The following is a 13,729-nucleotide window of genomic DNA, read 5'->3' as shown; positions in this document are numbered from 1 at the left end:
GTGTATTATGGTTGTTTTATTCTTGTGCTTACCCTCTTTCCACTTCTTATTACCCTCCTTATAAGCTTCCTAGTGTTCCTTTAAAATTCAACCACTTGACTACCCTTTCTTCAGGCATATGTTTTCCAAGTATTTTTCTTATACACAAGCCTTATCCACCATTCTAGGTTTGAACAACATCACGTTCTTTCACATATGGCATGATATAATCCCCCTACATAGTTGAGGAGTACATTTAGTTTCTTTGAAGAGATACCAAACATTATTTCCATCTTCCTAAATTATGTGGTGCACTCTTATACACTCTCCCCCTATGTCTTCATGAATCAATTCCAATGGATCCACTAGTCATCTATAGACTTGATAAGGTAGAGTTGGAACTTTATGAGAGTATTAAAATACTCCTGCTTATTTATTGTAGGATTCCCCTCCAACCTAAGGATTTTCATGTGGATTTCCCACAAAGTTAGGGTATGGCCCTCTAATTTCAAACAAGTAAATAAAATTTCCATTTTCTCCCCATATGGTGAACACTAAAAAAAATATATAACTATCATAGCCAATTATTTAATTTGAAATCATCCACGTCACCTTGTACAACTTGATATCCACCTTCACTTCCATCTTGAAGAGAGAATGTGAATGGTCCATGATGCTCAAACTTAGGTACTCTTTTTCAATTTTCCTAGACATCTCCAAACATCTTGAGTTTATTGCTTAGAGATACCATGAGGAGGCTAACATTATATTTTATTTTGTAACTTGCACTTCTAGTCATACAAGCCATCCTTCTACCATATCTCAAAGGTTATTATAGACTAATTCATTGGCCACTGCTAGGCCCTTATGACCTTCTACTTAAATTGATCCCATCCCCTACAATTTCCCACAAAATACCCAAAGAAACTTGTTTTGTTACCAATATGATCTGTAAAAAGCCATGGATAATCCATTGGATACTTCATCACAATAGACCTGTGAAAATAAAATAAAATCTATACTATGAAGGATTACTTATTTTTAAATTATATATTTTTTATTATTTTGTTGTTGTTTATCAATGTGATTAATAATATGCAAAAAAATGGAGAACATATAAATACAACCACTCACAAAACCATAATAAACTCCAAGCTACTCTCTAGGAAACCCTTTTAGGATAAAACCTAGCTAGAAGGTGAGGATACTCTAATTTCTTTTTTATAGAATGGAAATGATGCAAGTTAAAGAAGGAACCCTCTATGGAGTTTCTTGAGACTTTTGGCTCGTGGGCTACTACATAATGCAAACCTTGTCTATTATGCTTTCTCTCTATCCACTCAACCACTCTAATCCACTATGGAACAAAATGCAATAAAATAGAATTCAATCCATTTTCAATGAGTAATGGGGGATGAGATGGCATCCTCTTGAATTATGTTGGTTAGTGAGAACAAGTCAACTTTCAAGAGGCATAACTTTTGCATCTAGAAACTGATTGATGTGATCCTTGCACCATTGAAAATACATTTGAGTGCCAAACAACATCATGATGTCTAAAACTTAATTCAGAAATCTGCCCCTATGCCCCCCCCCCCCCCCCCCACACACACAATAAATCATCATTTAAGGCCTCAAAACTAGCCTTGGAAGGTTTTAGACTTGAATTCTCCAAACTAAGTCCTACCGATAAAACTGCTCCTATAAGATGATTCCTTCAATTTTTCACTCTAAAAGCATTGATATGGATGAAAAATTATATAATGATTGAATATGATCACACAAGTAAAAATGTACCTTCAAGAGGGTTTTGGAGCTTTTTAAGGAATCTTGTATCCCATAAAACATATTATGTTTATTTAGGGAATGAGGAACTATTTTCCTCCTTACATGGTCAATTCCCTAATAGCCATCCCTACTACATGAAAAATTCTAATGGGACCCATATCCCACTTCTTTCAAAAATATCCCTTTAAAAGGTCTCACGTTTTAGTTGAAGATCCTAATCATTATCCATTAGCTCAAGAATCTTTGTTTAGGGTCTAATCCCTAGCATTTCTCCCCATCCATGGTGAAACCTTGGAGACCCATCACTAATGAACAAAGCATAATAATGGTACTCATATATCACTTGAGGGACAATGATAATCTATAGTAGACATGTAATATGGACTATAGCATTGTTTATGGACCTTGATCCCAAAAGGCTTAATTTAGGGCCAAAGGGCCTTATTTCCCTCTCATATTCATGGCCAATGCCTTAAGAACCATCCCTAGCAGATAATACCTTAGAATGATAACCATATTCCACTAGAAACCCAAAGATTACCTTTAAGGGTCTTTTCATCTAGTTTGCGCAAAGTTCATGGCGAGTTAGCACTAAAGATCATCTATGATATAATCCCTTTTTTTTCCTCCCTTGAATTTTGGTTAAGGCCTTGAAACTCACTCCCCCATTACAAAAAAACTCTAGGTCACATCCATGTCCCTCTTGTATTTAAAAGATGCACTTTGAATTATTTATGTTGTGGTTCAAAGCCTTAGTCATGGCCCATTAGCCCAAGAATATTAATTTAATGCATAGTTTCATCAAATTCTCCTTTAATCATGGTTTTGGGAAAATTTTAGGAGTTGAATTGACTAAATTTCTATGTTTAGAAAAAAAAATCATTAATTTCCATTTTTCCTAAAAATGATTTGTCCAAATTTTATAGGATAAAATCATTTTAAATTAAAAATCGCCAAAATCTTAGCAAGACTATATAACATCATTAGAAATTTAAATATTTTTACAAAAATATCACCAACCATTTTACATTTTGCATATTAGGGACTAGTAAGATTCAACAATGTTTCTATATTTTAAGATAAATTTCCATCTTTAAAATTTCCCAGTGATAATTTAAAAACCCATCCTTAATGCACAAATTCTTATAATGGTACTGAAATCTCATATAATAGTACTGAAATCCTACTTTAAACTAAATATAGAAATGATCTACTACACAGTGCATGTTTTATAGTTTCTTTGTTTTATTCATAGTCCTTGGTTCTTAGAAGCTCCAACTTAAACTTAAGTGTATTATTTTTTTCCCATATCCACTATCAAGGCCTTGGAACCCACGTATAATATTGAGGGATAGATTCAAATCCATTTGAAATCTACCCAGGTACTCCACGTGGGATTTTATGGACGAAGTTGCAGGAGAAGGTGAAATAGGACCAGCATCGAAGGAGTGAGCAACTGCAAAATTCGAGGGGATAGTCCAGCTGGCATACAGGACGGAGACCACGGGCGACGAGGACGGATACACCTGGCGCAGATGTTTCGTGAACAGATGACGGCACCATTTTCAAGTCGATTTCATATCAAGTAGGAGCCAATTGGGACCTGTCTTTACGGATGGATCAATTTTGGCCGTCCACGTCATTGTGAGTGAAATTTTTTATCACAATATTTTCGTGATACAGAAAAGACAGAACTCCGGTTCACTCCGTGTCGATGGGACTGATAACGAGTTTCCATTATACCAGGTCTATGTTCATTCTGGTCCCTGCACGACCAAAATGATTGGAAGTTAAGTTATTTGTGTTTTAATTTTTTTATATAATATTAAATTTATTTTTATATTTAAAAAAAATATATAATAATTCAAAAAAATTTATTATAAATTTCGAAAAATAATTTTACTGTGTTTATTTTATTTTAAGTTTTTGAAAATACCATATTTTAAATCAAATTTCCTTATGTCATATGTAAATTTTACTGTGTTTAAGAAAAAATAATATTTATAAATTTACTTAGATGTGTTTATTTTTATTTTTTGAAAATACCATATTTTAAATCAAATCTCCTTATATCCCATGTATATTTTACTTCGATGTGTTTAGTTTTTTGTGTTTTTTTTTTTTTAAATATGATATTTTAAATCATATCTCTTAATATCCTATGTAAATTCGTAAGAGACTGGTCTTTTAGGTTTTCTTTGTATTATTCTAAATCAAATTTCTTAATATCTTATATAATTTTTAACATGCATGGCCTTTACGGAATTTTTTGCATTATTGGTATTTGTTTTTATTATTATTATTTATGATATAAATTTTATTATAAAATTTAGTTTAATTTATATAAATATATTTTTTAATTCATCGTTCAAATATGCAATTGGATAATTTTTCTTTATGTTTTAGGTATTTATCAACAATACAAGCGAACAGGGCGTCCACATGCCGGAAATTAGAGCAAGCTCGATTTTTCATGGAAGATAAATGGAGTGCATGAAGGCCGAGCGGGCTCTGTACTCAGCCCACTTGCCAAGTGGTGATCTCGATGTACACCCCAGGGTAGTCGTACTTAGTGTTCGAACGCCCTACCAAGGTCAGGTAGTGGGTGTGCAAAGCATAGTCAAGGGTGGCGCAACACTTAGGCCAGGGACTGCCCACAATATCCTGACACAAGCGATAATGTTGAGTCACTTTGTCTTCCCGCCTAGAATCTCTTCTCGAGAGATGAAGAGTTAGTGTCAGTGACGAAGGAGGCATCCAGTCCTTGAGGTAAGTTAGTTTTTAGCCACTGCAATTTGCGTTTTAAGTGTTGGAGTGCCCAACTGTGCAATTGGGCTTGTCTCGGGCTATGAGCTGGTTGGGGTGCTACTCCTTTTGGCACTCAAAGAGAAGGGGCGGTCCATAATCGTATTGCGCTCCTCTGCAATCACTGTGTCTAAGAGTACGGTGTGAGACCAGTGGTGAGAATTCTTTGTGTCTAGGGGTAGGGGTGTTTTATCAGCGAGTTTTGGGTGTGGAGGAAAGCCCCACGCTTAGGTGCGCCCTAGGACTGTAATCTTGCATCATCCACCAAGATTCTTGTGTTTGGTTGTATTGCATGGTGTTCTATATCTTGGCAGTGGTTTTTCTACAAGTTTGATTATTGGGTCACACACGGCTCTTGTGGTTCCTGTTTTCTAGCCTCTCCCTTCCTCTGGCAACCTCGGCTCGACATCATGCTGTGTCAAAGGGGATGCCCTTGCTGGGGGGGACGCAATCACCGCCATGCTAAGTGATTGAACCTGGGCAATCAGTCGCCCACAGACACATTTCACAGTCAGGAAACAAAGGAGACAACTGCTATCTCTCCAGCACATTCGCCAGGCCATGTGATTTCTCCAGCCAGCGGCCCAGCTGCGCAACGTTCAAGTGAACATGGAAATTTTGAGGGAGCATAGATATGACGATCATAATGAGCTGGTAGCCTACATCAACAACATCTAGTATAATCAGGACGAAATTATGGAGCAACTCGATAGTCTTCGATGTCAGCGTCGACGCACTAACAACCACCTCCGCAACGTAGAAGCGAGGGTGGAGCATATTGATTTTCACATGCATGAACACACAGCTACTTTGTTGCTCCTTCTGTCAATCCTCTCAACTCACCTCCTTAATATGTTGCCTCCTATTCAGGGTCTCTTCTATTTTGTCTAAAGAATTCGGGTTTTCTTCTGTTTTGTCTAAAGAATATCATTGTTTTTCTATGTTTTCCTCCAGATCCTAATCTCAACAAGTCTAATCGAAATGAAGAAAAGAAAACCGCTGAAATGAATTTTGTACTCAACATCTTTTTGATAATCTAATAAAAACATTTTGATTAATAAATTAGTAATAACTTAAAATTTATTATGACTTAAAGTTTTGTATTCAATTTAAAATTTATTATGACTTAATTTTTGTTAAAATAAAAATAAATTAATTAATAACTTAAATCAAGAAATTTCTTAACCACTCACCCATATATCATCGATCTAAAACCCTATAACCGATTCACCAATTAACCTAAAACCCTAAGACAGATTCACCAATTAAGTTGACCTAATGCGTCGACTTCTTAACCACTCACCCATTTATCGTCAATTTGAAACCCTAAAACCAATTCACCAATTAACTTAACCTACTTCATCAACCTGTGTTGGAGAAAACAACCCATGTTCTAATCGGTTCTGAGTGAATATACTCTTTGGTGCTTCTAGGCACTATATTGGGTTCTGTTTGCGTTTGAGGGATCTACTCTTGAGGGTTCCTATTGACCAATAGGGGTTTCAAAACAATTTTAAAATATTTTTTATTTTAATTCAAATGTTGATTTTAATTTATTGGATTTTAATTTTATTTTTTTTAAGTTGTTAAATTCATATATACTTAATTTAGAGTGTTTGGTGTTTGGACAGTTATGATATTTGCAATTAAAAATATTATTTTTTTAAAATAAAAAAATAAAATTATAATCTCACTTAAAATTATATCACCAAACTTTTTATTTTATTGGATTTTTTTATTTTATTTATAATTATAAGTAAAATTTGTTAAATTTATATATATTTAATTTAGAGTGTTTGGTGTTTAGTCAGTTATGATATTTGCAATTAAAAAAATATTTTTTTAAATTAAAAAAAATAAATTAAATTATATTCTCACTTCAAATTATATCACCAAAATTTTTAATTTATTGGATTTTTTTTAATAAAAATAAGTAAAAAGTTTAGACAGTTATAATATTTACAATTAAAAAAATAAAATTATAATCTTACTTAAAATTATATCACCAAAAATGCTAATTGCATTCGCCTGCCTTTTATTTCTTCCTGCAATCGACTGATTAAATTTTCATCGTCTTTTTTGTGCTGTCTATTCCCGCCATAGGGGCGGTCCCCGCGTAATTGTGTATTCCACATATAGATTTCTTGCTGGGATTTTCAAGGGACTATCTATATCCTATTGAGTATACAGATTGTGTATAGTTTAATCGAAATCATAGATGAAATACAAGACACGAAATTTTGTATGAAACAAATCATGAGAGCTTGATGTTTGAATTTCGAATAAATTTGTGGCCCTCAAATATTAAGTACCGCAATTAGTATACATAACTCATATGGGCAATTTAGCCAATAGGGCCTGCCACCTTGTAGGGCTTAAAGAAACAAATTTACATATACAAAAATATGGTTTAGATATAATAAGTCATGCGGACTTGCAGAAGATGGTTAAGATATAATAAGTCATGCAGATTTGCAGAAGATTTTTGTGTGGAATTTCCAAAGCGGCTTGTCCTTTTCTGCAGTTCCTTCGCAAAATGTTATATGCAAAGTTTACTATAAATTTCTTGAACAACGATGCATCTTTGTTTTCCATAACCTCACTATCTCCCAACAAATATACCACACCCGACACCCGATTCCTTTGCATGTTCTAAGAATTCCAGCTCCTCCTTTACGCTCACCATGCTGCACGCCTTCATGTCTTCCGTTTCAGAAGCAGCGTCAATATTGACTATACTTTCTCCAGAGTTAGAACTACTTCCTTCATGCTGAGATTGCTTATTCATATCATTTTTGCATATGTAATCGAACGGTATAAATTCTCTCAAGGATTCAGTAATTGGTTTTCAAACTTAACATTCCCAGTCCTAGTATCCTGATAAGTTGAAGAAACAGAACCAGCAATTGCATGTTATATAGTCTGAGCAGAGCCTCCAACGGCTATCCTAGACCAACGGGTAATTTTTGACTTAAGGACCAAGGTCAAAAAGTCAATTTGATAATCTAAGGAAATTAGTTATATTAGGTAACCATACCTTAAATATATATATATATATATATATATATATATATATATATATATATATAAATTAAATTTAATGGTATTAATAATTAAAAATTAAAAGTTATTTTAATTTTAAATGGGATTTAGTTATAAAGAAGACCTTACTTCTAATAGATATACGGTAAATATTAAAACAAGAGAATTAGTAATAAGTTAAATAAAAAATAATTAATTAATAAAATAAATAAATTTAATGAAGAACGTAGCTAAAGAAGGTTAAAGTTAGATACAAAAAATACAAATCAATAAATAACTAAATTAAAATAAAATTAGATTTAAAAATTATAGAAATTAAAATTTGATTTTAAGAAAATTATAAATAAAAATATTTTAAATTGATATAAATATAAGAGATATGATTAAGTATCCATATAACTTTCAAATTTTGTATTTTCTTTTTAATTTTGTATTTAATTTTTTTATATGACAAAATATTTGATTTTAATTTAAAATTAAAATAAATTTATGATAATGATAACGATAACGATAACATATTGTTTTAATAATTTTACATTACAAAAAATTCAAATCCAATATTCTTGGTCGGTGAAAATAGAGAGAAGAAAATGAAAATATGATATGCAATTAAAGGGTCAGTGCATATTTATTGATAAAATATAAATATCAAATAACTTATTGATCAAATAAGACGATCCGTATAAGTTGACAAAGATAAAAAGATAAGCTCATTAGATCTTCAAAGACGAGACGTATCCAACGCGTACAAGGTAAGATCATGAGATGTCAATGTAAGCGATCTTAGTCATATAATAATTTTAAAACTGTAATTTAATATTTTTGGTTTTTTGCCTTGAAAGTTATGGAAATTTCGGTTATATTTTGAAAATTTTGGTAGGGATTTTTGTAAATCTAAATAATTTAATGTTTATGGTTTTTTGCTTTGAAAGTTATAGAAATTTCTGTTATATTTTGAAAATTTTGATAGAGAGTTTTGTAAATCTAAATAAAAGTTGCCAAAATTCATAATTTTAGGTGTCTTAAAATTCTTTAATGGTGCTAAATCTGTTTCTACATAATTTTTTGAAATTTTACCCAAATTCTAACCAATTTTCACCATAAAACAATTCCTCTACCTTCATAAACTACTCTTAAAAAAAATATTATGAAAGACCATTCATGCGTTTTATATTAATATGTTATTTTATATTAATAAATGAGATGGAATAATATAATATGAGGTATATTTATTTGATAATTATGTGGCATATTTAAGGGATAGCGATATAAACTACAAAATAATATTACAAAGGACTGTTAATGTGCTTTATATCAACAAATGAGATGGAATAATATATTATGAGATATATCTTATTTGATAATCATGTTGAATAAGGATAACCATGCAAAAATTTAACCTTTAGGTTACATTTCGTATGACAAATTTAGTGGTGCATGGTCCAAGTTCATGTACCATGATTAGATGAGTGTATAACACACAATTATTTGTTGCACATGAATCCTTATTATGCGGTTATTGGCTTGTCATTTCATGTACATAGTAAGTGACATGATTATGATTGTCTTAGGGTTTATAGTGTTGTTGGTGTAGTTTCCATTTCCAATAAGATTGATATCATTTTTTAAACAAAGTATTACTTCACCCGAGTAATTAATAGAGTTTTCCTACCTTGAAATTGAAGTGAAATGTTCGATATCTAACAACATGTACTTCGCTATGATGCTTTGTGAAGAGTTCTATGCCACCACGTAATTTAGCATATTCAAATAAGGAATGGGTCTGAAACAGGTCGTTGGGCAGTTCCTAAAATGCCATGGGCAGAAATGATCTGCCATATATGTGAGAATAGGAACATCGAGGATGAAAACCACTTCCTCTTAGAGTGCCCCGCGTATAATCACATTAGATCTCAGTTTCACAATCTTTGCTACAATACTGACCTTCCTAGCCTTTTACAATGTCAAAATTATAGTGAGCTCGGGAGGCTTCTCTCCAAGCTTTTTGAGCATAGAAATAAAATCTTAAATCAAAATAGATAATTTGTTTCTTTAGGTCCGATAGACCATTATTTGGTCTCAGTGGACGTTCATCATCATCATCATCATCATCATCATCATCAAATAAATAAAAAATAAATAAATAAAATCAATTAGAGGAAATAAAAAAAAAAAATGAAAATACAAAATTAATAAATAATTTTTTTAAAAAATATAAAATAAAATAAAAATAAATAAATAAATAAAATTTATTTATTATTATTATTATTATTATTATTTATTTAAATAATAAATTAAATTAAATTAAATAAATAATAATTTTTTTATTTTTTATTTTATATATATAGATAGATATATATATATATATATAATTTTATTTTATTTTATTTTTATTTTTTTGAATACTAATAATAATAAATTAAATCCCCGGATGCGGGTGTCGAGTCGAGAAGTACAGGCACGCCACATGCAGCGCATGGGCTGCCTCGTGTAAATCCTTTAGCTCCCCGATGGAGGCCGTCGTATGGCAATTAAGCCACCCAAGTTGATAATGCATTCAATGAAGAAGAGGCGGGGTAGATGGAGGAGCAGGGCGGCATTAATGTGCACCTGCAACGAGAATTTGGGGGAAAATATCACAGGTTTGATGGCTCGTTCAAGGCATATTGGCCTGAGGAAAGTTGGCGGTCGTGGAAGCATAGCAAGCTCCGGCCAAGCACCGTTTCATTCCCCTGCAGCCTGGAGAATTGTCTTGGTGGCCATTCTGGTTGCTGGGTTGGGAGGAGATGGCAATTTGATGCTTTGCAGCATCAAGTCTGGAAAAGAAATTGTTGGCTCTCAAGCGAAGGTAGCCAAGGGGAAAGCTGGGCATCTGAGAGTGAATTGGAAGGAAACTGCTGCTGCTACCAATTCCAGGTTCACCATCGAGTATACAGAGGTAGCTTTAGACTTACAATGGCTAAACTTCGCGAACGACAGCCATGCAGAAGAGGCCCATCTAGAGGGTCCTCCTCAAGATCACCTGCAGCAGATGAGCACCACCACTGCTGCTGCTGCTACTGTCACAGGAGAGCTAGAGCAACCCCGCTTCCCATTCGACAATATGTGGAGGTTGGGGGTTCCTGTGAAAGGAAAACGGAGCTCCCGGCTTTCGGTTCCGTGGTTTTCACCTTGCCAAGCACCGAGGATAATGCAGGCGTTAACGCCCACATCTCCATCATGTTTACAAAAATTCCAGATGAAGAACATCTCCAGGACCCGCAGGAAAAACAACTGGAAGACTCGGGCAGAGAGATCAGTCTTGGAAAAGAACACTCGTCTGTGGAAAAGAACGCTGCTGAGGTGCTTCCAGCATCTGTTGTTGGAAGCAAGGGGGAATCAAGTCTGCAAGACCGCTTCCCTCCGATGGGGCCACCTCCTCCAAGTGTGGAAGAAGATACATGGCGGAAAATGTGGGAAGGGCGCGCGGAAGGTGACGGGTGGGCTTATGTCGTGGAAGATCCGAGCCTGGCTGAGGCGGCAGATGCATACTTCGCGTCCATCCAGCCATCTTCAGTTCGTCCCCAAGATTGAAGCTGTGGCGGGTAACGTCTTGATTTTGTCTTTTGGTCCTCTGGCTTTTGCTTCCTCTGTCTCAGTCTTTTGGCATTCGCTTCTTACTTCTTGGTCCTGGTTAATTCTGAGTCTTTGGTCATGTCTATGGTCTTGCCTCATCATTGGGAAGTCGAATTGGATAGCTGACATCAGTAACACAGTCACGCTTACATTTGTCAGATATAAAGGTCAGACTATCTCTGCTGCTAGCCCCTGCGTGGGCAATCATGTGTCTAGTTTATTGTCTTAAGAGTTTGGTTCGTTGCTGCCCCTGTATGGGTTTTTTGTTTTCATGGATAATTCAGTTTGGTTTTGGAGAAGCTGCCCCTGCGAGGGAGCTATAAGGTTTACAGTCAGGAGTCCCAGGGCTACTCTTCAGGCTCTGGAAGGCATGTCATGCAGTTTGTAATCTTTTTGTACATATAATATATTACTTAGATAGTTTTTACAGAGAAAAAAAAAATAATAAATTAAATTAAAATAATAATAAATTAAATTAAATTAAAAAATAATAAATTAAATTAAATTAAATAAATAGATAAAAAAAATTTGAATACTAATAATAATAAATTAAATTAAAATAATAATAAATTAAATTAAATTAAAAAATAATAAATTAAATTAAATTAAATAAATAAATAAATAAATAAATAAAAGGAGGACCAGAATAAAGACCATTAAAAAACCCTGAGCAGGAAGGATAAACCCAAGGAGGAAGGAGGGCTCCAGGGGGAATAAAGAAAGCTGGAAAGGATAAAAGAAAGACTAGGACGAAAAAGCAGGGATCCAACAGCTACTGATCTTCCAGCCATCATCTCTATTGAGATTGTTCGGCGTTTTTCAATCTCAATAGCTTCCCTGAATTTATGATGATGGAACTGAGCAACCTTGGCAACAACCTTGGCCTCCTCTATGCAAACATGATGATTGGTCTTTTCCACATGCTCAGCTAATGCTGAAGACTTGGTTCTTCCATGTCTTAGGTTAGCTGCATGCTCGCTAATCCTCTGATGGATGGAGCGCCCTGTTTCTCCGATATAAGGGGTCCCACAAGAGCAAGGGATCAAGTAGACACCCTTCATGTCCTTCGGGTCAACAGGATCTTTCACCGATCGAAGGGAATTACGAATGGTGTTGAGGGGCCTAAAGGTCGAGGGAATACCATACCTTTTAAGGATCCGAGCAATCCTGTCCGTGGTTCCTTGGACATAGCGAAGATGGACACCCATTCGGTGTTCCTTCAGATCCTTTTTAATTAACGCATTTCTAGAGGCTTTTAGGAAGGCCTTCTGACCTAGGCGCCTACTATAGCCATTCTCCACAAAGACATTAAGGAGATGGGATCTCTCCTTATCAAGGCTCTCCTTATCAGAAATCCTAAGCGCCCGAGTAGCGAGGGTGTTGAGAACACCCATCTTCTGAGCAGGGAAATGATGAGAATCGGCATGAAGGTATTGCTCAGTATGAGTTTTCTTCCGGAACACAGAGTGGGAAAGAGAGCCATCCTTATTCCTGGATATAAGAATATCCAGGAAAGGGAGGCAACCATTGACCTCTTTTTCCATGGTGAACTTAATGGCAGAGGACTGACAATTGAGGTGATTGAAGAAGCGATCCAGCTCCTCCTGGCCATGGGACCAGATGACATTAGTGTCATCCACATACCTTTTCCATAGCTTGGGAAGGAGACGAGCCGAGGCTAAAGCTTTGGCTTCGAAATCTTCCATAAAAAGATTTGCAACAATAGGGGAAAGGGGGGAACCCATAGCAACACCACAGGTCTGTTCGAAGAACTCACCTTCGAAACAGAAGAAAGTGGAAGTGAGACAGATCTCAACCAGATGCGCAGTATCAGGATCTGTTAGGCGATAGATCACTTCCAAGGCCTCCTTTATAGGGATGCAAGTATAAAGGGAGACCACATCAAAGCTGACGAGAATGTCCTCAGGGTTAAGACTAATATCCTTAAGCTCCTTAATGAAGGATGCAGAGTCCTTCACGAAGGACTCAGTGCGGCCAACCAGGGGCTTAAGCTTAAGGGCAAGGAACTTAGCTAGAAGGTAGGTCGGACCACCAATGGTGTTGACGATCGGCCTCAAAGGGGCTCCTTCTTTATGAATCTTAGGTAACCCATAGATTCTAGGAGTAATGGGACTGCTCTCAATGAGTTTGTGGCACAGGGAACTCACCGAGCTACTAGACTTGATGGCGAGAGCCACTTTCCTAGAAATCTTCTTCAAGGGGTTCTTGGACAATTTTTTATAACTGCCACTATTGTAAAGATGATCCAACATCTTCTTACGGTAATCATCCTTGTTAAGGATGACCGCAACCCCTCCTTTGTCAGCCTTCAGAATGACAATATCATTATTCTGATTTAAGGATTTAAGGGCAGAGAATTCCTCATTGCTGAGGTTCTTCCGAGGGGGCTTAGCCTTTCTAAGGACGACAACACAATCCTGTCTAATAGTGTCCTTAATATTATCCGGAAGATCTCTAATCCCAAATTCCATGTCGCAAA

This window comes from Pinus tabuliformis, chromosome 8 (genome assembly GCF_031772625.1).
Source record: "Pinus tabuliformis cultivar Carrire ecotype Pingquan chromosome 8, CPIR1, whole genome shotgun sequence".
Classification (NCBI taxonomy): Eukaryota; Viridiplantae; Streptophyta; class Pinopsida; order Pinales; family Pinaceae; genus Pinus; species Pinus tabuliformis.
The sequence above is the reverse complement of the archived record's forward strand: the minus strand, read 5'-3'. Positions refer to the sequence as shown.